We start from the raw sequence: 27,012 nt of genomic DNA, 5'->3' as shown, positions 1-27,012 counted from the left end.
AATTACAAAGCCTTTTCTTTTCTGTGGTCAGTGGTGGTGTCAGCTTTATCCAAAGCCTGGACTCCATGTCTAAAGGGAAAATGGCAACAGTGTTTCCAGATTTTACGTCTGTGTACTATACCATTCAGTAGAATTTGTTCTCCAAAAACCTCCACCACTAGCCTTGCTCGGGTGGATTAGCTGAATGGAATCCTACGCTTATCAATACATATGGCACCGATTACGAAATTCAAATAATTATTTTAGGTCTCAGTCACATGCCCCATTCTTTGTACCAAAGGGGGTCAGTTTCTTAAAAACTTAGAGGTTCAATAAGGAAGGTTTCAACACCTAAGTGAAAACTAGGGTAGTTGGTAGTCACCTAAGTAACTATTGAGGTGTCTCCTTGGGGTAGAGACTGCATTTAGGTGAAGCAGCCAATAAAATAAAATAAAATAAAATAGCCCAATTGGACTTACCCACCTCTTTCTCTCTCTCTTTCTCTCTCTCCCTCTGTGTATGTGTTTGCATGTGCATCCAGAACTCTCTTTTAATGATAACAAAAATGACTAGAAAATTACATGGAAACCTCCTTCTCCCAGTCTCTCAATTGCTTAACCATATCAATCCTTCCTGCTTTTTCTGTCAATAAACTTTTTATTTGATAATTGTTTAGATGTATAGAGAAGTTGTGAAGATATCTTAATTATTTGATATATCTCACATCTAGATTTCCTTACTGTTTACCTGTTACATTACTACAGTATATTTATCAGGATTAAGGAACCATTATAGATACATTATTAGTAATTAAAGCACAGATTTATTCATATTTCTTTAGTTAAGTTTTTTTTTTTTTTTTTTTTTGCAGTCATTGTGTCTGCTTAAGTTCCACTTGGCTCTGACAGTTTCTCAGACTTTTCCTTCTTGGGATAAACTTGACAGCTTTGAGGAGTCAAGTGTTTTTAGAATGTCTTTCAGTTAGAACTCGTCTGATTTTTTCCTCACGATTAGATTAGCGTTATGGGATTTTAAGAGAAAGATCACAGAGGTAAAGTGCCATTGTCATCACATGATAGCAAGGTTATACACTGTGTAACATCACTTTTGATGTTAAAGTTGATCACTCAGCAGAGGTAGTATTTGTTAGTTTTCTCCACTGTAAGTTAATGTTTTCCTTCCTATTTTTCACACTGCATTCTTGGGAAAGAAGTCACTATGTGCAACCCACATTTAAGGAGTGGGGAATTATGCTTCATCTCCTTGAGGATAGAGTATTTACATAAAATATTTGGAATACTGCAGAGATTTGTCTATTTTCCTCCAATCATTTACTTATTTAATCATTCATATCATTATGGATTCATTAAAATTTATTTTATACTTTGGGTTATAATCCAACACTACTTTATTGTATTGTATAAATTGTTCTACCTTTGGCCAGTGGCAGCTGGTTCAGTTAACTCCTGTTTCTCATTGCCATTTCCCTGGCCCGCTGTTTTCTTTTGAAATTTCTAGTGTACCTGGAATTGTAATCACTGCCTTAGAGTGATGATTCTCAAATATGGGCCCCTGACATTTGACATCTGAGGACTTGTTAGACCGACAGGCCTCATCCCAAATCTCCCTACTGAATCAGAATCTCCAGGTATGGTACCTAGAAATCTGTCCTTTAAGAAACCCTGACAGTGATCCTTATGCACGGAAAAGTTCCAAGACCAGTGCCCTAAAGCATCATGAGAAGAAAAGAAGAAACATTTTAAAACTTAAAAATTGGACACATAATAATTGTACATATTTATGGGGTACATAGTGATTTTTTTGTGAGGCGGAGTCTCGCTTAGTCACCCAGGCTGAAGTGCAGTGGTGAGATCTCAGCTCACTGCAGCTGCGGTCTTCCAGGTTTAAGCAATTCTCCCGTCTCAGCCTCCTGAGTAGCTGGAATTACAGGCACCTGTCATCATGCCTGGCTAATTTTTCTATTTTTAGTAGAGACAGGGTTTCACCATGTTGGCCAGGCTGGTCTTGAACTCCTGACCTTAGGTGATCTGCCTGCCTCGGCCTCCCAAAGAGTTAGGATCACAGGCATGAGCCACTGTGCCTGGCCTACATAGTGATATTTTGATACATACAATGTATAGTGATCAAATCAGGGTTATTAGCATATCCATCACCTCAAACATTTATCATTTTTTTGTGTGTGTTGGGAACATTCAAAATCCTCTCCTGTAGCTATTTAAAAATATAAATTATATTGTTGTCTATAGTCACCCTACAGTGCTAGAACATACTAGAACTTATTTCTCCTATCTAGCTGTAATTTTGTAACCTTTAACCAACCTCTCTCTACCTTTCTGCTCTTCCTCCCCTTTCCAGCCTCTAGTTCATTCCACAGCAAATAATTGAAAAATAAAATAAGTAAATAATTCACTCAGAGGCACTCAGCAAATACATTATATTCTGGATGAAATGTGCTGATTTCTAGTCTGAAACCATTTATATGATCAATAATCTTGTTTCTTTACTTTGAAGGACTATCTTTCTTCAGTTTTAAATTAATTATCTGGTTACATTTTTAGAAGAGGCATTTTAAATCCCTTTATGTTTATTCAAAATTCTCTTAATTTTGAACATCATTCTAAAATCTCTAACAATTCTAAATTCTCTCAATCTTGGATATTCAAAATTCAAACATTCAAACATTTTTTATCATGGATTGTATTTCAATTTCATATAATTATTTGTGAGAACGAAGTCAGTAAAATATATCTGAAACCCCATTGAATAAACCAAGTGCTCAGACAGATTCTCTGAAAATGAAGATTAAACTACTATCTTTGTTAACCTTAAACTTACTGGCTCTGTGTGTGTGTGTGTGTGTGTATGTTGTTGATCCCTCACCAAAGCAAATTAATATTACAAGAAAAATGTGGAGTTGTATTCAGTTTTGGAATAGTGTTGAAAAGAATATCAACTTACAGGAAAACTTTTCCATTCTGAGTCAGATAAAACTCATGGTCTTACATATTCTAAGATTCTATAAAATACTTATTTCAATTGCTTACAATATTTGACTTGGAATCAATATATATTTTAAATTTAAGAGACATTTTTAGTGGTTTCTTCATAAACTTTTTCAGTTTTTAAAATATTAATATATAGATATGACATAAATAATTTACAATGACATTCACTTTAAACTGAAAATATTTTTCTCCATCTCTAAAAAAAGCTTCAAATCTGTGTCACCTGCTCCATCTGCAAAGGCCATTGCTAACTTACCACAGCACCAAGATACAATTTACAAAATTATATATGTACACACACACACACACACACAAATGGTAATTTTCCAAAACATTGAACCTGTCTGTCCTTTAGCCTGTCATTTTTATATTACTATTTTCATATTTCGTATGCTAGTTGTAAAGTACAACGTAATGGCTTCATGAGGGATTTATATTTCTACAAAGGACAAAATTGGTGGCATTAGGTTAAGTCTTTTCTGTTACAAATATGTGCTTTCACTAGTTTTTTATGTATATACGTTTAAACAACTGGAATAATACATACTTCAAAAATACATCTTTGAGTTGAGCTTCATTCTACAAAATCTGTAAGCCTTATGTCATGAAGAAGAGGATCCTAGCATTTATTAGGTCTGTTTCCTATTGTCTGAATCATACCTCCTAACCTCAAAGTATTCTATATGAAAACACAGCTGTCACTGCCAAGGACTTCAGTGCTTCCAGTTTTAGGTTGGGTAATATCTGTCTGCCAAAGCAATACATCAGTCATTACACAAGATGACTCACACCATTTGCATCTTGGCAAGAATATACATATTGCTAACAATTGCATTTCTCTGGAAAGCTTTAAGCATTAATGCATCCTTATTTTTCTTTCAACCCCAAATTGTCAACCATAGGAATATTGTCAACTTTTCTCACAACTTTACAATAAATCCTGGGTAGCTTTTTGAAAAACTACAACCAGAGGATAAATGTTATTCTTTAATAATGTTTGTGTGGTTTGTTCCTCAATATCTAAAATTACTGCCAAAGTGTAATCCTCATCATAGTGTGCCTGTATTTGCATCTGCTTTGGTGTCTATTTGTGATTCAAAACATGTAGATTCCATTATTAGATTACACATTTTAATTTTAAAAACATGAAATGAACAAAAATAAAGCTTGCACGTAAATAATAAATCTGACACACCATGGTAAGCATTATTTTAAAATTAATAATTTTAAAGCTTCCAAAATTATATAACAATATATATACTGAGCATAATAGATAAATTGCATACTACATTTCAAATATTATATCATTTAAAATATATATAACATTTAAACGATCCCTGCAGTAGTTTAAAATAATATTTAGTTTAAAGTGGGAATGAATGATTTCAGAACACAAATTATTCATCAAAGGACATTTAATAGTTTACTTCATCTGGTATAAAATTGACAAGGTAGTCATTAATGAGCTCAAATTATTCAGTAAATGTTAATGCCTAGAACAAAATAATGGCATTTGTTTCTTAGGAATTACTGCCTAATCTAATAGATAATATTTGAAAAGGTGAACTATGCCCTGCTCTCTTCCATGCATGCACCCTCACACATGCACACATACACAAACACACATGGCTTGAAATTGCTAGAAAAATATGAGCTTAATTATATGTCTTAAATTTTTAAATATGTATTAAATTATTTAGAATGATCACTGTGAGAAGACACATATGTTGAAATCTCAAACCAACAAACTCCACCAGCAAAATTTTTAATGAGGACATAAACTGTTAATTTTTGGGAAAGAATAAAAAATAAAATAGGAATAAGAAAAAAATTGAAGATTGCCATATATATGAATGAATGTACTAAGAGCACTAATAAACATTAAAGGCTCTCTGTTTAGTGGCCAAGAGATACTGGTTTTATAGAAAGTACAAAAAAATACAGAATGGTCACATATATGCCAATATATATGGTTAAAATATAAAAACTATTTGCTAGTTTTCAAATTTTTCAAGTAAGTTATACATTAGAAAAATGATAATTTTATAACAGAAGGGACATGATTATCTTCAGGAAAAACCTGAAGATATAATTTAAAATGTTTTAGAGCAGAAGTGGTGAGAGAACAGTGGTTACATACTCTTCTTTGAAAACGAAAAAAGTTAAGAATACATTGAGAGTTGACGGAGCAAAAATAGAGGATGAACACATATCATATAAATGCTATCTCAATAAAAATAACAATGTAAGAATTAATATTACATGGAAAGTAAGGATTTTAAAAGTGAGCCAATTCCCATTTAGCTAGGAGGTCAGAGAGTATATTTGAGGTGGAGAACAATATGCAGGTTCCACAAAAAATTACATAAAAATAGAACTACTATAGATCCAGCAATCCCACTGTTTGGTATGCATTTTAAAAAACAAACAAACAAACAAACAACAACAAAACAGTGTATGAGCCGGGCGCGGTGGCTCACGCCTGTAATCCCAGCACTTTCGGAAGCCAAGACGGGTGTATCATCTGAGGTCGAAAATATGAGCCCAGCCTGGCTAACATGGTGAAACCCTGTCTTTAATAAAAATACAAAAAATTAGCCAGGCATGGTTGTGGGGCGCCTGTAATCCCAGCTACTCGGGAGGCTGAGGCAGAAGAATCGCTTGAACCTGGGAGGCAGAGGTTGCAGGGAGCCGAGATCGTGCCACTGCACTCCAGCCTGGGTAACAAGAGTGAAACTTTGTCTTAAAAAAAAAAAAAAAGAGAGAGATGTATCTGCACTCCCATACTCCCATGTTTATTGCAGCACTATTCACAGTAGCCAAGATACAGAATCAACCTGAGTGTCTATCAAGAAATTAATGGATAAAGAAAATGTGGCGTACATAGACACATTTTATACAATGGAATATTATTCCACCACAAAAAAGAATGAAATTCTGTCCATTTGGCACAACCTGAATGAAACTGGAAGACATGACATTAGGTGAAATAAACCAGACACAGAGACAGAAATATTGCAGATTCTCCCTCATGTGTGAGAACTAAAACCACAGCAACAAAAAGGAACTCTTGGAGATAAGATAGTGTAGATAGTGGAATAATGGCTGACAGAGGCTGGGAAGGGAAGTAGGGAGTTGGGTGATAAACTGGAGATAGTTAATAGGTACAAAAATACAGTCGGAGGAGATGAACAAGATCTAATATTTAGTAATGTAATAGAGTGAGTATAGTTAACAATAATTTATTATGTATTTTTAAATAACTAGAAGAGTTGAATTGAAATACTTCTAACATTAAAAGAAATGATAAAGCCTTAAGGTGATGGATACCCCAGTTTGCCTGATCTGATCATTACACATTGTAGGTCCTTAAAACATTACATGTCCCTCAAATATATATAAAATTATTGTGTTATCATAGTTAAAAAATAAAAAAATAAAAAATAAAGTGCTGAACAACAAAAAGAAAAAGAATACATGAAACCACTAGAAGAAACAGAAAAGAAACTATTATAATAGTTGCCCCCTAAGTGTAGGCCTAATGGTTAGAGGATGGGGCCAATCACAGATACTTTTCATCACAAGCTGTTTTGAACTTCTCAATTCCTTCATCCATGGGCATGCATAATTGTCTTTACATTTTAAATGAAACCGAAAATCATTGCAAAACAAAAATAACACGGTACTCATATAATTATTCATAATGACTGAAACATTGAGAAAAATTAACAAAAAAGAAATAAAACTAAAAATAATTAGCAGGCGAGATGGCATTAAAGACAAAGTAATGGATAGTAATTATAAGCTTGGGCTTTGGACTCAATCTTTCCTAGCTTCAAGCAATTATTTTCCATTAGCTATTGAGAAATAAAAACGAAACCCTAAGCGTGCAACGGAACAGACCCTCTCTTTGCCAAGGAAACCCCAGAGAAACCTTCAAAACTGAGTTGTTGGCCATGACAGGACGGGGGATGTCTGACACAGCTCATTTTAGCTCCTCTCTCGCTACCCACTATTGGCTTTCTTCCCTAAGGGCTAAAAGGAAACCAGCGTTTTGGAGAGACTGGCTCCACTTCTGATATCAACCAAACACCTGATGGTACCTACCCCTTTCTTTTGAGATTATAATAAAACAACCAACCAGTCTTCCTTCCTTGTAAGATAGTACTGACCATGAAGGATGCATGGCGAGAGGGTTCGGGTCCTCTTCTTCACCCTTTGATAACATTGGGCCAAAGACTCCACCCTTGGATAATGCTAGCACTGCCATTTTTTTCGGATCCGTGGAGGGAGGCATAAAACTCAACTGCGTATACACGTTCCTCCTTTCATAAAATATTCAGGACTCCTCCTATAGCTTACTGAGTATATATATTTGGTCACCCCACTCAGCATAAATTCTTGTCTTATTCTTTTCACGCTTGAAGTGCCTGTGTTGAGATTCTGGCTGGCCCTGTGCTTCCCAGCCTGTTTGCCACCCTGCAGGCTGCAAACCCTTGATGGGAAATAAAGCTTTCCTTTCCAAGTGTATGAACCTCATCATTCTTTAGCTGACACTGTATAACCTTGGGCAAGTTACTTAACCCATGTAGACTAGGTAGAATGATAATAATAATATTCCATTCTCAAGAAGCTGTTCCTGGAGTGATGGGATAAAACCTACACAGGCCCTTAGTCTGCCAATGTTAATGTCATAAATAGTACTAAAGAAACTATGAAATAGCAAGTCAAATATAGACTTCATAAGACTTATAACCAGTAATTTAAAAAATTACAACAGAAAAACATCTCTGGTTTCATTAAAAAAGCAAAAGCAGAAATCCCAAGAATGCATCTTTATTAATGAGAGAGAAATGTCCTCAGTTACAGATGCAATTTTAAAATTTGGGACAAAACTATGTATGAAGTATTGTCCTTTCAATTAGAAAGATAGATGAAATAACACATTTGAAATTTATATTGCAAAGATTAACTGAAAAAGAGGTAGAAACTTGATATAATCATAGCCATAGGAAAAACCATGATCTTTAAGACTTGGCTGCAAAAAAGACAAAAGGACAGATACTTTGCCAGTCAGTTTTACCAAATTTCCAGAGAAGAGTTTATCCCTATGCTATATGGAGAATGTTTTCAAAAGGAGTCCATTTATTTTTATAAAAGACTCAAAAATATTTTGTATCTTCATTCACAAGGAAGAATAACAGTTCTCACATCTTTTCCTTTCTTTCTTCTCTTCTTTTTCTAATTTTTCACCTCTCCCCCGTCTTCATGTCCTCCTCCTCCTATTGATTCTTTTCATTTAAATATGTTTAGCAGATTTTTAGAGGATTAATAAAACTTAAAAAAATTAACAATTTTTTTTAACTTGGTGAATCTTTCCATTTCTTATTTAGTGAATAAGAATTCTACTTTGAACTTCTTATTTGTATTTATATTTATATATATTTATATTCTACTCTGAACTTCTACTTTGATAGCATGCATACTTTTTTTACCTTGATGTTTAATAAAAGTTTTGTTTTTCATTTTTCTTTAGATACACAGAGTTTTAAGTTGTTCTCAAGAGAGCTGTAATCAAACACAACCTAATGTTTTACTTAATTTTTCTTTTCTCTTTTCCTGATAAAATGTTTAATTTCTATATGGTAATTTTTTTATGGTTACTATGTTCCATGTTATGTGTTATGTCTTCCCTAAGAATGTGAATAACATGTGATATATTTCCCATTACTTTACTTTATATTTAAAATTTTATTATCTGAAATGTTTTACATATAACGTGAGTTAAGAAACTTTTTTCAAATGGATAGTCATTGTCCTAATGATAATTTCTTTTTTTCTTTTCTTTTTTTTCTTTTGAGTCAGTGTCTCGCTCTGTTGCCTATGCTGGAGTGCAGCAGCATGATCGATCTCAGATCACTGCAGCCTCAACCTTCCAGGCTCAAGGGATCCTTCTACCTCAGCTTCCTGAGTACCTGGGACTTACAGGCATGTACCACTAAGTCCAGCTAATTTTTGTTTTTTATAGAAATGAGTTATTGCTATATTTTCCAGGCTGGTCTCGAACTCCTGGGCTCAAGTGATTCTCCCACCTAACCCTCCCAAAGTACTAGGATTACAGGCATGAGCCAAGGTGCCTGGTCCCTGATGGCAATTTCCTAAGCAAATAATCCCTTTACAATGGATTTTAAATAAGATCCTCATGGCACTCCTGATTCCCATACATGCCTACATTAGGACCTTAACTCTCTTACCTGGTTTCTGTTAGTGTAGTAATGTGTATTATCACAGCTTTATCTTCTGCTAAGCTTTCCCTTATTACTTTTATTTTACAGCATTTAATTAATTTTACAGGTTTTATTTCACATAATTTTTAAAAAAGTAGTCAAAGTATTTGAAAGCTCCAGTGAAATTTTGATTAAAATATTTTAGAATTACATTATTTCGGGAAAACTTTTAAATTTATAACATACAATCGTATAACCAAAGAACATGACATATCTCTGCATTAAGGTCTTCTTTGATATTAGAGTCACGGTATTTATAGAGTTATAGGTATTGATTGTGTTCTGAATGATAGATGCAACACAGGCATCTTTGGATAAATAGCAAGGAGAAAAAGCAAGTGAATCACTATTCGGACATATTCGTACCATACATATAATAGTAAGCACCCTAGACTGTTACATGTCATGCCATGAAATATCCTTTTTCAAAATTCTTCCTGGATGAATAAGGCAGACTAAGGGTCAAGTTATTCTGTTCGTAGATGATGCCCTAAGAGTTTTATACCTTCGGTGGGAAAAGTAATAGAGATGCTTAAAACTGTTACTGGAGTAACAGGTGCATCCTTACATCTACTGTACCTTAAATCATTTATAGTTTAATAAGCTACGAAAAGTTTAGTAATAGATATTCTAGAAACATACTTATCTGTGCTTCTGCTATCATCAAATGATATTTATGCAATAGTCAATGATGATGCCTTCAAGTTTTCCCCATAAATTATACTTACATTTTGATATCATCTTAATTGGTAGGAGGTAATTCATATATCTGTGCACCACTATATAAAAATAAAATGTGGTTGTCCCTACTGAACAAAAGCAAGTTTTTAAAATGTATTTTACAGAATTAATGCGTTATGGACAGAAAGGAAGAAATGGATTGGCTAGGTCAATTATTGTAAAACTGAAGTAGTAAGTTTTAAATTTCTTGACAAAGAAACTTTGCTGGGTGCTGGTTGGGCAAGGACAGAAATAACTTAATTCAGCTGGCACATTCTGCATGTGCAAATCAACGAAAACATATTCACAGCACTCCACATTGTTGCCTGTCGTCCTGTTATTTGTCTTTATCATCTCTTTCTTGAACTACAATAATCTAGCTGGGTCCTTTGCTTCCACTTGTCCCTTTATAATTCTTCAGACAGTGACCTTTTTAAAACAAATCAGACCATGTTATTGTTTTTTGTTTAAAGTTTTCTATGTTCTATCAGTAAAGACCAACCTCTGATCATGGCCCCAGTTTTCTGCACAAATGTTGTTCTAGTCCACTTGATACTAGTCTTTCTTAACTTCTTTCATCATTCTTGACTTAAGGATCTTTGTGTGTGTGTGTGTTTTTTATTCCAACCTGACTTTTTCCTCTAGATCTATGTTAAGCTGATTTCTTCTAATTGTTTAGATTCCTGCTTAAAATATCACCTTCTCAGAGAAATGTTTCTTGTCAGCTAAGTTGTTTCTCCCTTTTTGCTATCATTTGGAAGTAGAACGCAATATTTTAGTTTCTTGGTAGCATTTCCCAGGTCATAATTTTTTTATTTATTAATATTTTTATTCTCACTAGAAATATTCACCATGAGACTAGAAACTTTGCCTGTATTTTCACCTTCTTACTCTCTCAGTCTATAGGGTGAAATCTAGTATATCATACAATCTTTGCTTATTAAATATTTGAAAGAATAAATGCAAAAATCCTCTGTCTTCAGAGGTGATCAGTTTTTCTAAATAATCTAAAAGGTGTTAAAAATCAACAAATTTATTCAATTAACTACTATGTTTTGAACACTAATGGAATAATCACATTCTTAATCGTTCTTTGAACTTTATACTAATGCATATTAAAGTTTTATTAGTCAATGTGTATTTTGGTAGCTTATATTAATATTTAGCATATTACCAATATTTTCTAATTTATTTATGTCTTTTGTTGCTTACAGGGCCAATTTTCTATACATCAGGATTATATTCAAAATCTCTTCACCTAATTGGTCTTCTCTACTAAACTAAACATCACTATTTTTCAAACAGTTCTCTCCTATTGACCACCCATCATATCTAGAATTACTACAAAACAATCCTAATAAATTGATCTTCCTTCTTTAATAGCAATAATCCCAATTACTGGATTGAAAACCTTAAATTATATGTTACAATGCCTTATTATCTCACTCTTTATATGTTTTCTCCCCCAGCTACATGAAAAGCTATTACACAGCAATTATTTTGACTTATACTTGTTTTGCTTTTTTTTTTTTTTTGAAATGGAGTCCTGCTGTGTCGCCCAGGCTAGAGTGTAGTGGTGTGATCTCAACTCACTGTTGTTTTGCATTTTTTATGTGACCAGCACAAGGCTTACAACTCTAGTCACTTAATTCATTTTGCTCCAAAGTGTGAATGAACACAATTTATTACCATGTAAACTGGCTAAATAATCACTCATCATTTTTGTCCTTATAAGGGACAAACAGCTATAATATAAAGGTACGATATTTCCCATATGTCCTTGAAGTGAGGGGGGCCATGTGACTCAACTTGGCCTACTGGAGCAATATGAAGAGATAGTGGAAATAATACGCTCCGCTTCAAGGCAAGGCTCACACAAACATATCCATGATTTCCAAACTCTTTTCCTTCCTAGCAAGCTTGATGTTAATGATAATGATAAATTTTTGGAAGCCATATATTAAAGACGAAGAAAAATATAGAAATAGCTCAAGGTACCTCCCCAACATTAAAACAAACAAACAAAAAGACCCTCAGAGAAAACCCACCAGTTAATGAGGAACTAGAATTTGGAACTCACTGTGAAAAAATAGAAACAAAAGCAAACAAACAAAACTTTTATAATGTTTGAGCTATTATATGTATTTTTTTGTTGTTGCAACAGGTAACATTATCATAACTAATATACTATATTCCTAACCAGGTTAACCTGTAGCTGCCTGTACTTATAAAATTATTTCTATTTCACCACTGAATGCTTGAAGGCATTTGGCCAAAAGGTGACACTTCCAAGCCTGCATATGTAAATTTTACCTGACTATTGCATTTCTCCATTCACCAAAATTAATTAACATTTAGTATGTGTACAACCCATACCTAAAATGATTTGCATTTAATAAGTAGACATCATTTTAATGTATGAATTCCTTTATAAATAGTATAAAACATGTGCTCATAAAGCAAACTTAAGAAAATTAATAATTTTTGTTCTATAAAAAAAGTTGAACCATATTTTCCAAAATGAATGACTCCTAAAATTCCTAAAAGCAGGGATATATCTTTTTCTCACATCTTTGATACATTGTCTTTTTTATGTTTTAAACATTGCAAACAAAAAGAATGATCAGGAAAATTTATTTGGCAGTCTTAGTAACTGACATAATTTAATGTGGATTGAAAAACAGTGTATGAAGTCACCAATGAATTTATGATTTATCTATGTGGATATACACAGGATCCTTATGGTCCTTCGTGTTTTAAGTGCTATGCATTAATCTCAAAGAGGGAAACTCATTTATTTTTTGGTGTAATGGAATAATTACCTAAATTTCCTCAGCAACTGCTGAAATTTTGATTAAAATGGACCTTTTCCACATATTTTAATATAGAAAACATAGGTATTATTTAAATAGAAAGGACTAGACTCCTGTTACAGATTCTTGCTAAAAACAATCTTTAACTTCTTTTCTACCCTTCTGCCTGCCTCCTGATACCAAATTTATATGACGAAAGTCAACTAAATAGTTCTAGTATTCAACATCTGCTTTTTTCCATTTGTTTCTTGCTATGCATACTTTGCCCACAAGTGTTTCAGACAAACTGTACTCTATTCTTTTCTTGTTTCTGGTCATTTGTTCACAGAGTCCACTTTACCTAGTATACCCTCTATAATTTCTCCTATTTAAAATCTACCAACCCCTTTAAATACAACTAAAATGTAAAAATGCATGAAAATGTTTTTTCCTCTATATCTAAAGATGTCTTATTCTACCCTGAGCTCCCAATGTCCTTTGGGTTTCTATTACAGTCTTTAATTCATATTGCCTCATGTGATACACATTTGTGTACATGCATTTCTTAGAATGGCAATCATGAAGGGCTCACCATTTATGTTCTGTAGCATGTGACATATATTCTATTAATAATTGTTGTATTATTTTTTTCCCTTTAATTTGTTCCTTAACCAAAGATTAATGTTTTTTTTTCTTCTGCATGTCTTCCTAGCGGGTTATAATTTCCAAACTGGACATGGTGATGGACAATTGTTGACCCAGCTACTCAAAAGGCTGAGACAGGAAGATCACTTGAACCCAGGAGTTCAAGCCTGCTGTGAGCTATGACTGCTGCACTGCATTCCAGCATGGGTGACAGAGCTAGATCCCATCTTTTAAAAAAAGAGTTATAATTTTCAAGTAAATCTACCTTTATGATTTCACTTATGCCAAACTAAAAGAGTATGTATTGAAGTTTCTTAGAGATGAAACACTTCTCATGCTATTTCTTACGATCTCATTCTGGTATGTTTTAGTAATACATGCAATATATATTTTTCAAAAGATGTTCGTATAATCTCAAAATCCTATGATTTTAGCAGTCTGGTAATACTATAAAAATTTTATCCCATTCCTACTCAATTTTACAGTAGGAAAAATAAAAATCAGTCTCATTTTATATAACAAGTATTTTTTTTTTTGAGACGGAATCTCGCTCTGTCACCCAGGCTGGAGTGCAGTGGCCGGATCTCAGCTCACTGCAAGCTCCGCCTCCCGGGTTCACGCCATTCTCCTGCCTCAGCCTCCCGAGTAGCTGGGACTACAGGCGCCTGCCACCTTGCCCGGCTAAGTTTTTGTATTTTTAGTAGAGACGGGGTTTCACTGTGTTAGCCAGGATGGTCTCGATCTCCTGACCTCGTGATCCGCCCGTCTCGGCCTCCCAAAGTGCTGGGATTACAGGCTTGAGCCACCGCGCCCGGCCTATATAACGAGTATTACATTAGTTTTGGAAGACATAGATAACTAATGGAAGATACGTTAATATTATATAATTTGTTATAAAGAAGTATTTGTTTTATTTTAAAAGCAACCCACACTTAGGGAAGTTGGAGATGAGAAGCTCCTACTATAGAAGGTGGAATTGTATTAATTTTTTTTGCTGAAGAATCAAATATATACAGAAAAACTAACAAATCAGTAGTTACATTTTGGTAAAATTTCAGAAAGTGAAGATGCCTTTTGGATCACTGCTCAGGTCCAAAGATTTTTACTGACACCCAACTCCAGTGACGGATTACTACCTACTCCCTCCCTTAATAGTAACCATGCTCCTGAACTATCACCAAACACTAGTTTTTTTAAGAAGTAACTTTATATAAATGAGATGAAATAATACAGATTATTCATCTCTGGTTTGTTTAGCATTACGTTTGTGCAATTTGCCTATATTTGCATAGAGCGGTAAATAGTTCATTGTGATTGCCACATTAACAGTTGATGAATGTTTAACTTGTTTTCAGTTTGAAGCTGTTATGAATAAAGTGCAATAAACATGTTTTATATGTGTTTTGTAAATATAAGCAAGCATTTTTATTGGGTGCAACTTTGAGGGCTTAAGTTTTAGCTCTTCTTTTGTGCATACTTTGATATTCAATTGTATTTTTAATTCACATGTGATCTCTAATTTGTGAGACTGCATACCTTTTCATGCGTTCAGGTAAAGACCTTAGACAGTCCAAGGTTGACCATACTAATCACTGAGATCGTTTCTTCTACCTGAAGAATTTGCCTTAGTATTTTGTTTATTGTGGGGATTCTGCTGACTTCTTATTTCAGTTATTACTTTCCAAATATAACTGTCTTTGCTCTTTATTATTTTCATTAGACATGTAACTCTAGGGCATCAGCGTTTTTTTCATCTAAGCACTTCGAAGATAATTTTCAATGGTCACGTGGCTTCTTTTTTCTTTTTTTCTCTTCTTAAAAATTGTTTAGATTTAAAAATTGTTTTCTGTCTTTAGTTAAGTTTTGTTTTTTTTGATAACGTAGTGGTCAATTTAACTTTAACCTACCATTTTTAATTTTAGGTATTATAATATGCATTTTCGCTCTGAAAACTTTTAATCTGTTTTCTCCGTCTTTCATTTTCAGCGATAATGTTATGCTATGTATGTTATGTTCATTTGAGGCTTTTTTCATGGTTATTTGCTTTGAATTGTGATTGCTTAAGAAAACTGTGACTTGGCCGGGCGCGGTGGCTCAAGCCTGTAATCCCAGCACTTTGGGAGGCCGAGACGGGCGGATCACGAGGTCAGGAGATCGAGACCATCCTGGCTGACACGGTGAAACCCCGTCTCTACTAAAAAATACAAAAACTTAGCCGGGCGAGGTGGCGGCGCCTGTAGTCCCAGCTACTCGGGAGGCTGAGGCAGGAGAATGGCGTAAACCCGGGAGGCGGAGCTTGCAGTGAGCTGAGATCTGGCCACTGCACTCCAGCCTGGGCGACAGAGCGAGACTCCGTCTCAAAAAAAAAAAGAAAAAAAAAAAAAAAAGAAAACTGTGACTTAACATTTTTCAACAGTTTTGAGAATCTTTTTGCCATTTTCTCCTTATATTGCTTTGGCTCCATTTCTTATTTTTTCTTTTTGCAATTTCAATTACTTATATGTTAAACCCTTCACTATTTTCCGTGTATCTTGTATACTTTTTCTTCCATTTCTATCCTTTATCTGGAGATTTTCACTCACTGTATTGCCAACTTTATAACTCTTTTTAATTGTCAAATATGTTGAAACCAGATCACTTGTTTTATTTTTCAATGGAGAATTTCCATTATGTTCTCTTTAAAGTTTTCATTTCTCTTTCAAAACTCACCATATTCATATTACTTTCTTGCACATACATAGAGTTATTTAAAGGTCTATAAAAATAATTTCAATATAGATATGTTTATATTGCCAAAATTTTTGCATTGTTTTTGATCAATTCTTCTTTTAATTAATTTTTAAAACTGAATGGCCCATATTTTGTACGAAAAACTATCAATATAGATTTATTCCCTAAATAGTAATATTTTATTCCACAACAAGTTGTTTTGTTGGAGTCTACCATTTAGTTGGAGGGTATATCACCAGATTTTAATCTTGCCTTTACTTCTTGTATTTATTGATCTATACCGAGTTCAACTTGCCCCTAGGGTTCATACCTTCATGCACAATTGAAAGTACATGTTAATTACCAGAGACCATCATCCTTGGTAGATCCTTAGCTTCAGTTTTTATTTGTCAAGCACTCTAAATTTTTCAATGTATCTATTCAGCTTCACATCCTTTCCTCCATAGCTTTGGGACTGACAAATACTCTTATGTGGAGAGCCTAGAAGAACATTGGTCTGACATCCATGGGCTTCTCTTCTCTCTGGGAACGTGTTCCCTTCCCCTTCAAGACCATGTAGCTTTCATAACTCTCCAATGCATTGAAACAGATTTTACAGATGTATGTGGGTTTTTTTTCTTTTTGTATAGATTTTATAGCTCCCACGTGGGAATGTGGTTTTTGAAACATAACATCTACATCATCACTTTGTACAATTTTCTATACACATTAAACATCTGTAAATAAAATAAAAGATAGCACCAGTTTTAGAAATAGAAATAACAAATGAAAAGAGCAGTAATATATTATATTGATTCTGATTAGGATGTGTTTTATTTATACTGTCCATTAACAATTTTGAATAAGATATGCAAAACAATTACCGAAATTATATACAGCATTAGGAAGGACTTTACTTAATATATCTATCTGTTTCTTGGCCACTGATCTTAGTATAATAACTTATTATTGATTTTTATTACTACTCACATAAATTATATTTCATTAATGTGTTAAGTATCGATTTTGCATAAATAGTTTTTAAGGTAAAGCATTCAGTAAGCAATCTGCTGATACAAAAGAATATTAAATTTTTTACACTCTACTTAATGTTATTTATGTACTATTTTTGTACATATTGTAGTCTTTAACCTTAATTATATTCTTTGGGCATTAACATCTCATATGATAATAATGAAAAACAATTTCTGTCTCTGATTAATTCATCTACTTTGTCATAAAAGTTACTAGATGATTATACAATTGTTTTGACACTTCTGGAATTAGTCCCAAAGGATATATTCTTTTTCGCCTCAAAAATGCCCAAAGTATAAAAAGGAGATTTTTTTTTTTTTAAATTCAGATTGCTGCTCTCCTTAGTACATCATCTAAATCGTTACAGATTTAACAAATTGTTCTGAGAACAAAATCTATTGAACACCACATAATAAATTTCTGACCATAAATTGTTGATGTAGAGAAAAAATATGCTTAGCAGACCTTAGTTTAGTATAGCCTTTGTGCCAGGAATTGTACTAAGGTTTTGAAATTGCACTGGTGAAAATACATGATTCTTCTAAGCAAGGAACTTGCAGTCTGGCAGATGTAAATACATGTAAACCAATATGTAACACTGTCTTGTGGACGTTAAAGCTGCTCCATCTTGGATGTTAATCAAGCCATGTTGACTTTTTATTAACCCCAGTTCTGGGGAGCCCTCCAAGATCTCCAGTTTATCCATTGTTCCTTGTGTAAGAGCAGGTGTTTACAATAATTCCTGGCCTTAAGTCACACAACCTTGATATTATTGTACTTTAGTTGTCGTACACATCCCTTCTGAATCATGTATATATTTACATATGGCATATAAGCCCTAGGTTTTGGGGGGGATAATGGCATGGAGATCCTCCATCTTGTCTCACCTGCTGCCAGATACAGATGTAACTTCTGTTCATAAGTCCCTGTTAAATGGTGTTTTTTTTTTTTTCTCCTGAGACACTGGCTATGTCAGCCTTTCTTCTTGCATTTTTCAGCTTCCTCAGACTTTGGGGTAAGATCTGCCCATTGATGAACAATAATTAAGAAAGTATTATATGTTATATGGCACCTGTACATTGAATGGTGAATTCTAAGTATTTTGAGTTCGCTAATAAGAGAAAACTCTTGGCAATTGTAAAAGAAATTATGCTAGAAGGGTAAGTCTGCTAAGGTCAGATGACAAAGAGTCTTAAATGGCACAAAAACCAAAATTTTCTTCTACATTTATAACCTTTTCCCTAATAAATGGCTTTAAATATCATTTATATGTTTATAACAACCAATATAGACTTGAAACCTTGATTTTTATTGATCTTTAATAAGATATATGTCAAGAGAGAGAGTTGATACTATTTCATGAGACATTGGTTATGATAAGATATTGGAAGAGTCCATGTGAACCTGACATTTCTGCTAATATATATGAGTGGATTTGGGAATCTGCTCATAATAATGGTATTAATACTGTTAATATTAACATTAACTATCATTTATTGAATCTGAATTTTGATTTACACAGAACATGGCCACAGATTTAAACAATACTATAAGATAGGCATTATCTTCCCAGTAGTATAGACAAAAATTTGGTAGCACAGAGAAATCCATAGTAAATGAAATTTAAGACTCTGAATAACAGAATTGTTACTGGAAAAGTGGTCTCAGTCCAGACTTCAAGAGAGGGTTCTTGGATCTCATGCAGGAAGGAATTCAAGGTGAATCACAGAGAGCAGTGAGAAGAGATATTTTATTGAAAGCTACTCTGTCACAGAGTATGGCATCCTCAGAAAGCAAGTGGAGGAACACATTGTCTTTTATTGTTGTTTGTTTGTTTGTTTTTCTGATGTTGGGTCTTGTCTATGTAAAGACTAAACTAACTATACGAGGATGAATAGACAGCATGACAAAATGTATTATTCTATTGATTTAAAGAAAACTATCCTTGACATTTTAGTGTGTAAGTACATCAAACATAACTGTCATTATTTTGAAAGCATATATTGTTATGGGTATTGGGACATCTGGACTTTCTTTTGTTGTAGGTGTCTGTCCTTGTAGGTATCTTTGGACTGTTTCCTCAACTATAAAAATCTTATAAGCATGAGTTGTCACAAGAATGTGGCAAGGAATTTGCCTTGCTAGTTTTAAGATGAAGTTGATTTTAAAATGGTGTCACTCTGGTTTGCCTTGGCTTCTGCTTCCCTAACAGAGTCAGAATTCAAACTTTAGAAACGTCTTTCTGAAGTAGGAGCATGTATTGTAAAATGTGGAGAAAATATTATGAATTGACTTTCGAACACTTTGATTTTAAGAAGGATTTCATACGCCTATGTGAGGTAAAGAGGCTATTTTCTGAAACTCTTTAAAATGATCCAACATAGACGTTTGTCCTTAAATTTCATATGAAGGTCAGGTGGAATGTTGTGTGTTTGAGACTGCTGAGGTTAATAGTGTGTAAAGGATAATAAAGAGGGCAAGTATAGAACCTTGGAAAACAAACATTTTATAAGCAGTTATAGGAAAACAAGCAAATGAAGAAGAAGGAAAGAGTTTAAAATGTAGGAGGAAAATTAAAATCTGCTATGACATGGAAATCACCAAAAGTGTTCCAAATAAATGGAGATAGCCAATAATGTTAGTACCATAGAAAGGTTGAGGAAGATTTTTAATTTGGGCTATGAAATTCAATGTTATTGGATTCTTCTTCTACACCCGCAGCCAAAGAAAACGTCTTTCTCTTAGTGCTAAAAAACTTTCAGAAATTTCATCCAACCTCATCTCACTTGCATTACAGCAAGAATAATCTATAATATTGTCATAAATTATTAATAATGTCTCATCTGATTATTATCATTTGGAATTAAATTGGTGAAGTTACAAAATATTTCCAGATACAATTTTACTTTGTTAAGGACATTTCTAAGAACATTTAGTTATAGACTAACTGTACTCTTCTCAGCCAAAACTTACTAAAGGTACAACAGTGAAAATATTAATATAAACACTCATAGAAATGTATTTTGATGGAATCAGAGGTAACTTTTCAACTCTTACTTATCCTGAACCCATATTCATTCCCCTACCTTCTTAAACATTCTCTGTGTCCACTTGGAAGCCATAGTCCTCATTAATTACCAATGAATATTTGAAGTCACTCTAACACATATTTATTTTGACAATGTTCCAAAATAAATGGGACTAAGGAACTTCCTCAGAAAGCATTTGAACTTTTTTTCATATTGAGTTTCACACATCCACAAGTGTGTCTGATAGACTGGAAAAGTTCTAATAGAATCAACTCTGTAGGAAGGAAAGCAGGGATACTGAAATGTAAATTATTCAGATAGAGGCAGGAAACTGATTGCGTCATCCACAGTCAGAAACCAAGGGTCAATGATTCCAAGAGCAATGTGAGTCCATGTGAAAATTGTTTTGTTACCATGTCACAACCATATCAAAACACACAGACTGCGAAGATCTGGGAAAACTTATACTTCCATTTAGAGTAGAAAAAAATTTTCCATGTGTTTTCTAATGTTTTCAAGCCATATAAATATATCTAGTGTTTTTGTTTCCTAGAAATAATAGATCATTTTTAGAGGAAAACAGTTTCTATACAGCACTGAAGTCTGTTGATTAATGCAATAATACATTGTTATTACTAAAACCTACACTAATTTATCTGAAAATATTGTGGTTTAATTTTATTCTTTTGAATGCAGTACATGAGCTTCTTCAGGTATCGATTTCAATAGCAGGTAGACTATACATTGCAAATAAAAACGAAATATCTGATTCACACCCTAATGTAGGTACCTAGTTAGGATACCTTAGACAGGGTATCTAGAATTTTCCTCAGAAGTATTTCTAGAGCTCCTAAACCTCAGGAAAATTGGCTGAACCATTTCTCACCCCCAATCAAACACAAGTTCTAGAATGACCCGAACTTTTCTGAATTAAGTAGATGGTAATTTTTTTTTTTTTTTCTACGTTTGATTGTTGACTACTGACTTCTATTATCAGAGAGTTTGCTGGATTGGCCATTTACAATTTCTACTGCTCTTGTTCTTTTGGTCTTCACATTTCAGAATCTTCACATTTCTTTTTCAATTCTTTCATTCTCTGGCACTTTGGACTGAAGAAAAAAAAGTAAAAGAAGAAAATAGCCAACTTTCATTGTCTACAAATTTGGACAGCCAAATTTTTACTGCCTATGTACTGAAAAGAATCTTTCCTTTTACCTGTGGCACAATGAGAATTTCTGTATTATGCTAAAACATTGCATACTGCCAGTAGCTCAATTATATATACTTTTATAGTTCATTACCCAAACCATCTCTCTCCCTGAGAAATCCTGAAATTTAGCTATGCCTCATTGATTCACAGTAGATATGCCACTCTGAATGTAGTTTTTTAAAAAGAAAAAAAAGTGTACAGAATTAAAGACAACTGCACTCATTTACATATATGCTACTCTGTGATCTTGTCTGTTACTTTATTGCACCGAAGTTTCTGGTAGCCCATTGAGTGCTGTCATATTTGTTTAAAGAGCTTTCTAAAACTAAGTTCAGAATCTGATCTCTGTGTGGAACAATTGGCCTTCTTCTAACCTGCCGTATTCATATCTGCCATTTGTTGAGCAGACAGAAGCTGTAAACCCACAGGAAAGTTCCCTGCATTTTATGATAATCTTATTTTTAACTATGTGCCCTTGTGCCTGAGAGAAGCATGGGGATGTATCAGAACATAGTGGTTATCCCTAGAGGATACTATCACATTACCCCAGTAATAAAGGTTTCTCTTGTATCTCGAATGCATGTAAGGACAAACATTATCATTCCTGTTACTATGATTATTGTAATAGGAATTTTACTCAACTGCAACCTGGAGGAGTGATTCACCTATTCTTCATCTTATTTTGTATTTTACACAGTTGTGTCTGTCATGGCTCCTTTTAAAGGACATGCATATATTTCAAAACATTTTATATAATATGTAATCCCTGATGTTTGACTTACCATCCACCAGTGGACACCTGGGGCATCCAATATCCATCTATAATTTTGCTGTAGGAATCATTAATCATCTTCTATCACATAGAAGATTCCAACTGGTTTAATGAAAAGTTTATCATTGATTATTACCCACAACTAGTCATGGAAGTTATCTTGGTTCATATCTCTGTAGCACAGATGAATATATCTCAATGGAGGTATCAGGCATGTAGGAGGAAGCATGTACAATCTTTCTGCAAAACCTAGAAAATCATTCAATGATCACTAAGTTGGTTTTAATTTAATAGAAACTATTTTAAGGAAAATAATTTTGCAAAAATCCCAGTTATCTTTCACATAGCTTTCTAACAGATTAATTTTGTTTCTTAGTATACCCCCTAAAAAATACTGGAAAAAAACTGTCAAAATAATTTCAGAGTTCCCCCCCCCCACAAAATGAGCATAGCAGTAGTGTAGGTTTCTGATAAATATATTTAAGTTGTGTTAAAATCTTCAGTTCAATGAAGATTCATGTTATTAAAATTGGCTTAACATTTGCTAACAGAATCATAATAAAGAAATGGAATTTTTCCTTATTTTCTTAACAGAAGCTAAACAATTTGACCAAAGGAGTCATTAAAAATGAATGGTGCCCAAATTCCTACTCATACTTTATGGATCTAAATAGTACATTATGTTCTTCATTATATCAAGTTGAAAATGTGTACTTTAAAAATATTAATAAATCAGTACATTTTAAACAATGAAAGATTAATTTCTAAATATTGGGCAGATAATGCAATAGTTTTATGTCATATACTTTTATTTCTTTTTATCTGAAACTCTTGAATATTTACATGTTGTTTAAACTGCTTCTTTTCTTATTAAAAGTTGAGGATTGTTTTGAATAATTATAAATAATTTCAGGTGGGAACGATGATGCTTTGCTTGTTTTATTTAAGTCTATTTAATTCCATTTAAAATGTATTAAATTAAATTAAAATCCATTAAAATTAGTTGTATTAAAATTTAAATGTACTAAAATGAAACCTATTCAATATAATATAGGAATATGAAACATCAATATGCAAAAACAAACAAACAAAAAACAAACAATAAACCAGTTTCTCTTGAAATACATGAGTATACAATCTGGGGCTAGATAATCAAGAAAGCTCACTAATTAAGAAATTGAAATAGGATTTCTTGTAGAACTAACAGTGCCATTTAACTCAACCAAGATCCCAATAAAAGATCCAAAAATTACTCTGTTGTAGGCTAATTATTTTTCTCAATATGAGATGGCACAGATCTCATTGGAAACAATTAGGCTTAAAAATGTTCATTTGTAAGTTCCTGTTTCTACTCACATATATTTGATATATTTGAATGTACAATTTTTGAAATTTTAGAAAAACTACTACATTTAGGAAAATACACATTTCTATTAGGAAACTGAAACAAAATATTAATCATCATCACAATGTATTTTAATATCATAAAAACTTAAAGCTTTAGTGAGGGAGTTTCTGTAGGGAGAAAATTAATCTGCCTTCCTTTTACCTTCCACTTTGTAAACTTCATTACAAGGCTTGTTAATCCAAGGAAAAATGTTCATTATTTTTAGCCTTTAAAGCTTAAAAGTACAATTGAGAATCATTCACTACAGGCACATAATTTTCCACTGACTGATTGCTGTCTGCTTTCAAAGAACAATCATTTGTAATCTTATGATATGATGGTGAGTAATCACCATCTTAAAGTGATTTCTTTCCTATTAACCTTTCTGTTAACTCCACAATTTATTTAAAACAAAAATAAATCAGTCAACACTTTTGTAATTTTCATTAGCAGCGCAGCTTTCCTCTCTGATTCAAAAACAAATCCTTGGTTGATGTGTTCATTAAATTCTGACTTTTTTTCCTGGAGTCTCTTTGCAGTATTAAAAACAGCATGTGTGAGTTTTTTTAAAAGAGAATTGGAATCTGAGACAAATCAAAACTAGAGTTCTATTATCCCTAATATGCTCTTGAGAACCGTGATCAGATTCCTTAGCTGAGTCAGTTTCAGCACTCAAGTTTTATGTGTGTGTGGCTGCTCTGAAAACCACACAGATATTTTGTGAAACCTTTTCTACTTGAGAAAAAGACAGGAGTCATATGCCTGGCTCCAGAAATCAACAGGTCTTGAACCCATTTTGTTTTAGATAAAAATTGAGTAAATACAGAATTTTTTTTTCTTTTTTATCTTTTCTTTATTGTTGTTGTTGTTGCTCCTTATCCTTGGCATAAGAAGCTGATACATTAATATTGTTTTAACACAAAGATATACAGGTTTATTGCCTAGAAATTATGTATGCAGTTTCAGTTCATTTTATAAAACATCTGTGTATGTGTGATATACAAAGAATTACAGTTAGCCCTAATTCACCCAATGCAAACCACATAATATTATTTTTTCCTCTCACTGCATAACCTACCATTAATTTTATTAACGAGTTAAATCTTCAAATAACAGAAAGTCCTTGGCTAATGACAAAGGTCAACTCCTCTGTGAGCTGGGCATTTAAAAATATTTTTAAAAGGTCAAACTAATTTAAAACACTAGTCGATTCCCCTTCAGCTACTTTGATCCACAACTATTTGTACCATTGTTTGCTGAAGTGCAGCGTACACTCTCTAATAAAAAGATGGAAACCAAAACAATGACAGTCATAGCCAGAGGTCAATACTGAAAAGATTTTTGAAAATTCTATTAATAAAGCTAACAATATATGATTTGAGTAAATGCTGACAGGCAGTACTTTGTCAGCTGCACTTGGAATACATACCACTTTTATATGACAATTTTCATTGCTGTGATAATTTGAATTTCCACCATAAAATAGCACTGCTGAGAGTCCAGCACTATATAGTGTCACATGTAGTATTATATCTCAAACAGGATGACTCGGTTCCTGCCCTCTAAGTACATCAGGAGTGAATGAGGAGTATCTGAAGAAAACAAATACAACAATATCCTAACATTATGGCATGGGTAATGGCAAATTTTATCATTTCAATTAAAAATATTAAGTCAACTAGAATGTATTAAATAAGTAAACTGTGGAAGAAAACTCATTGTTAAGTATTTTTCTTATAATAAACCCTATAAAAATACGGTTTATTATAGCACTCCAAATGCAGGTGAATTCATGTAAGCACAATCAAAATACACGTCTTTATTAATGCCTTCACTACTTAAAAGTTTTGAACAATATGTGTATAAAAGTAAAGTCAAATCCACATGAAATTTTAATTTTTAAAAATTCTCGATGGAGCTGGTCATGGCAGCATCTAGAAAGAAGAGCAAGAGTTTAAAAATCTTTATTTTTTTTAGAGCTACTTTAGTGACAGTTTATTTTTCTACCCAAACTTTTCTTTTAATCAGATTTATAGTTCTAGTCCTTACCTTCTTTATAGATCACTGTGGAATAATCACATAATTTGAAGTAGAAGGGAAAAAAATGTCCTCTTTAAATTGCTTCTTCTTGTTTCCACCCCCAGTCAACCCAGGTTACATTTGCAGTCCTTAAAAATGTGATGAATAGGAAATAGAGTCATTTAAACTTATATATCACCTAGGAAATGTATAGAAAGGAATCTAAAAGCTAAGGGACTTTTTAGTGATAATACACTCAGGATTTCATCAGACTTTTACAACAGTTAATAGGGTGAGAGATGGCATAGCTTCACAATGCAAGAGATAATGCTCCATTCCCATAAGTAGTTATATAACACCAATCACAGCAGCACTTAGTCTTTAACAAAAGATCAAATGAATTCTTTCTGGGAGTTACTTAATCCATAGATCAGGACAAGAAAGAGACTGAGTATTACTGCACATTATTCAGAGGAAAGGACAGAGGGCAGTGGGTGTTGGGCAAAGGGTAGGTGTATGTGAGAAAGCCTTGCTACTAGGCTACTTTGACACAGTATTTGTACTTATAGGCTTCAGCATGGTCCCAATTCCTGCTCAATAAATCTCTAAGATTTAAAGATTTCTGAGATCAAAGAAACGTTAAGGGATTTATTCCACCTGCCACAGTTCACATTTATAGTTAGAGGGTATAATTCCCTGCATTTGCAAAAGTAACTAGGGCTATTTGCAAATAAGCATCTGAGCCTGCTATAGTTATATGAACTATTGCATTTTGATACATTCATACAATTAAGTTAAACCCTTTAACCGATAAGAGGATGGCCACTGAATCTGTATCCTTACCTCAGCATATTGAGCTAATTGGACTTAATATCGTAGCAGTTCTTGCCTGAAGTTTAGAAACATTGATGAACAAACTGGAATGATTTTTTTAAAAAATTAAACATTAACTATTAGTCCCCTTTGTATTAGTGAGAGTTCTGCAAAGAAATAGAACCAACAGTTAATCTCTCAGGATTATTCTAAGAAATTGGCCCATGGAATCATAGAGGCTGACAAGCACCAAGATCTACAATCAATCTGAAAGTCCCAGAGCTGATAGCATACTTCCAGTCCATGTCCAAGGCTTGAGAGCCAGGAGAATGAAAGTGTAGTTCCAGTCTGAGACCATGTAGGGTTGAGACCCAGGAAGAGCCCATGTTTCAGTCTGAGTCTGAATGCGAGAGAAAACCAGTGTCCCGGCTTAAAGGCACTCAAGCAGGAGAAATGCCCTTTACTCCCAGGAGGGCCAGCTTTTTTGCTCTATTCAGACATTCAACTGATTGAATAAGGCCCACTCACCTTGGAAAAGGCAATCTGTTTTATTTGGCCTGCCAATTCACATGTTAATCTCACACAGAAA

The sequence above is a fragment of the Macaca mulatta genome, chromosome 3 (genome assembly GCF_049350105.2).
Source record: "Macaca mulatta isolate MMU2019108-1 chromosome 3, T2T-MMU8v2.0, whole genome shotgun sequence".
NCBI lineage: Eukaryota > Metazoa > Chordata > Mammalia > Primates > Cercopithecidae > Macaca > Macaca mulatta.
The sequence above is the reverse complement of the archived record's forward strand: the minus strand, read 5'-3'. Positions refer to the sequence as shown.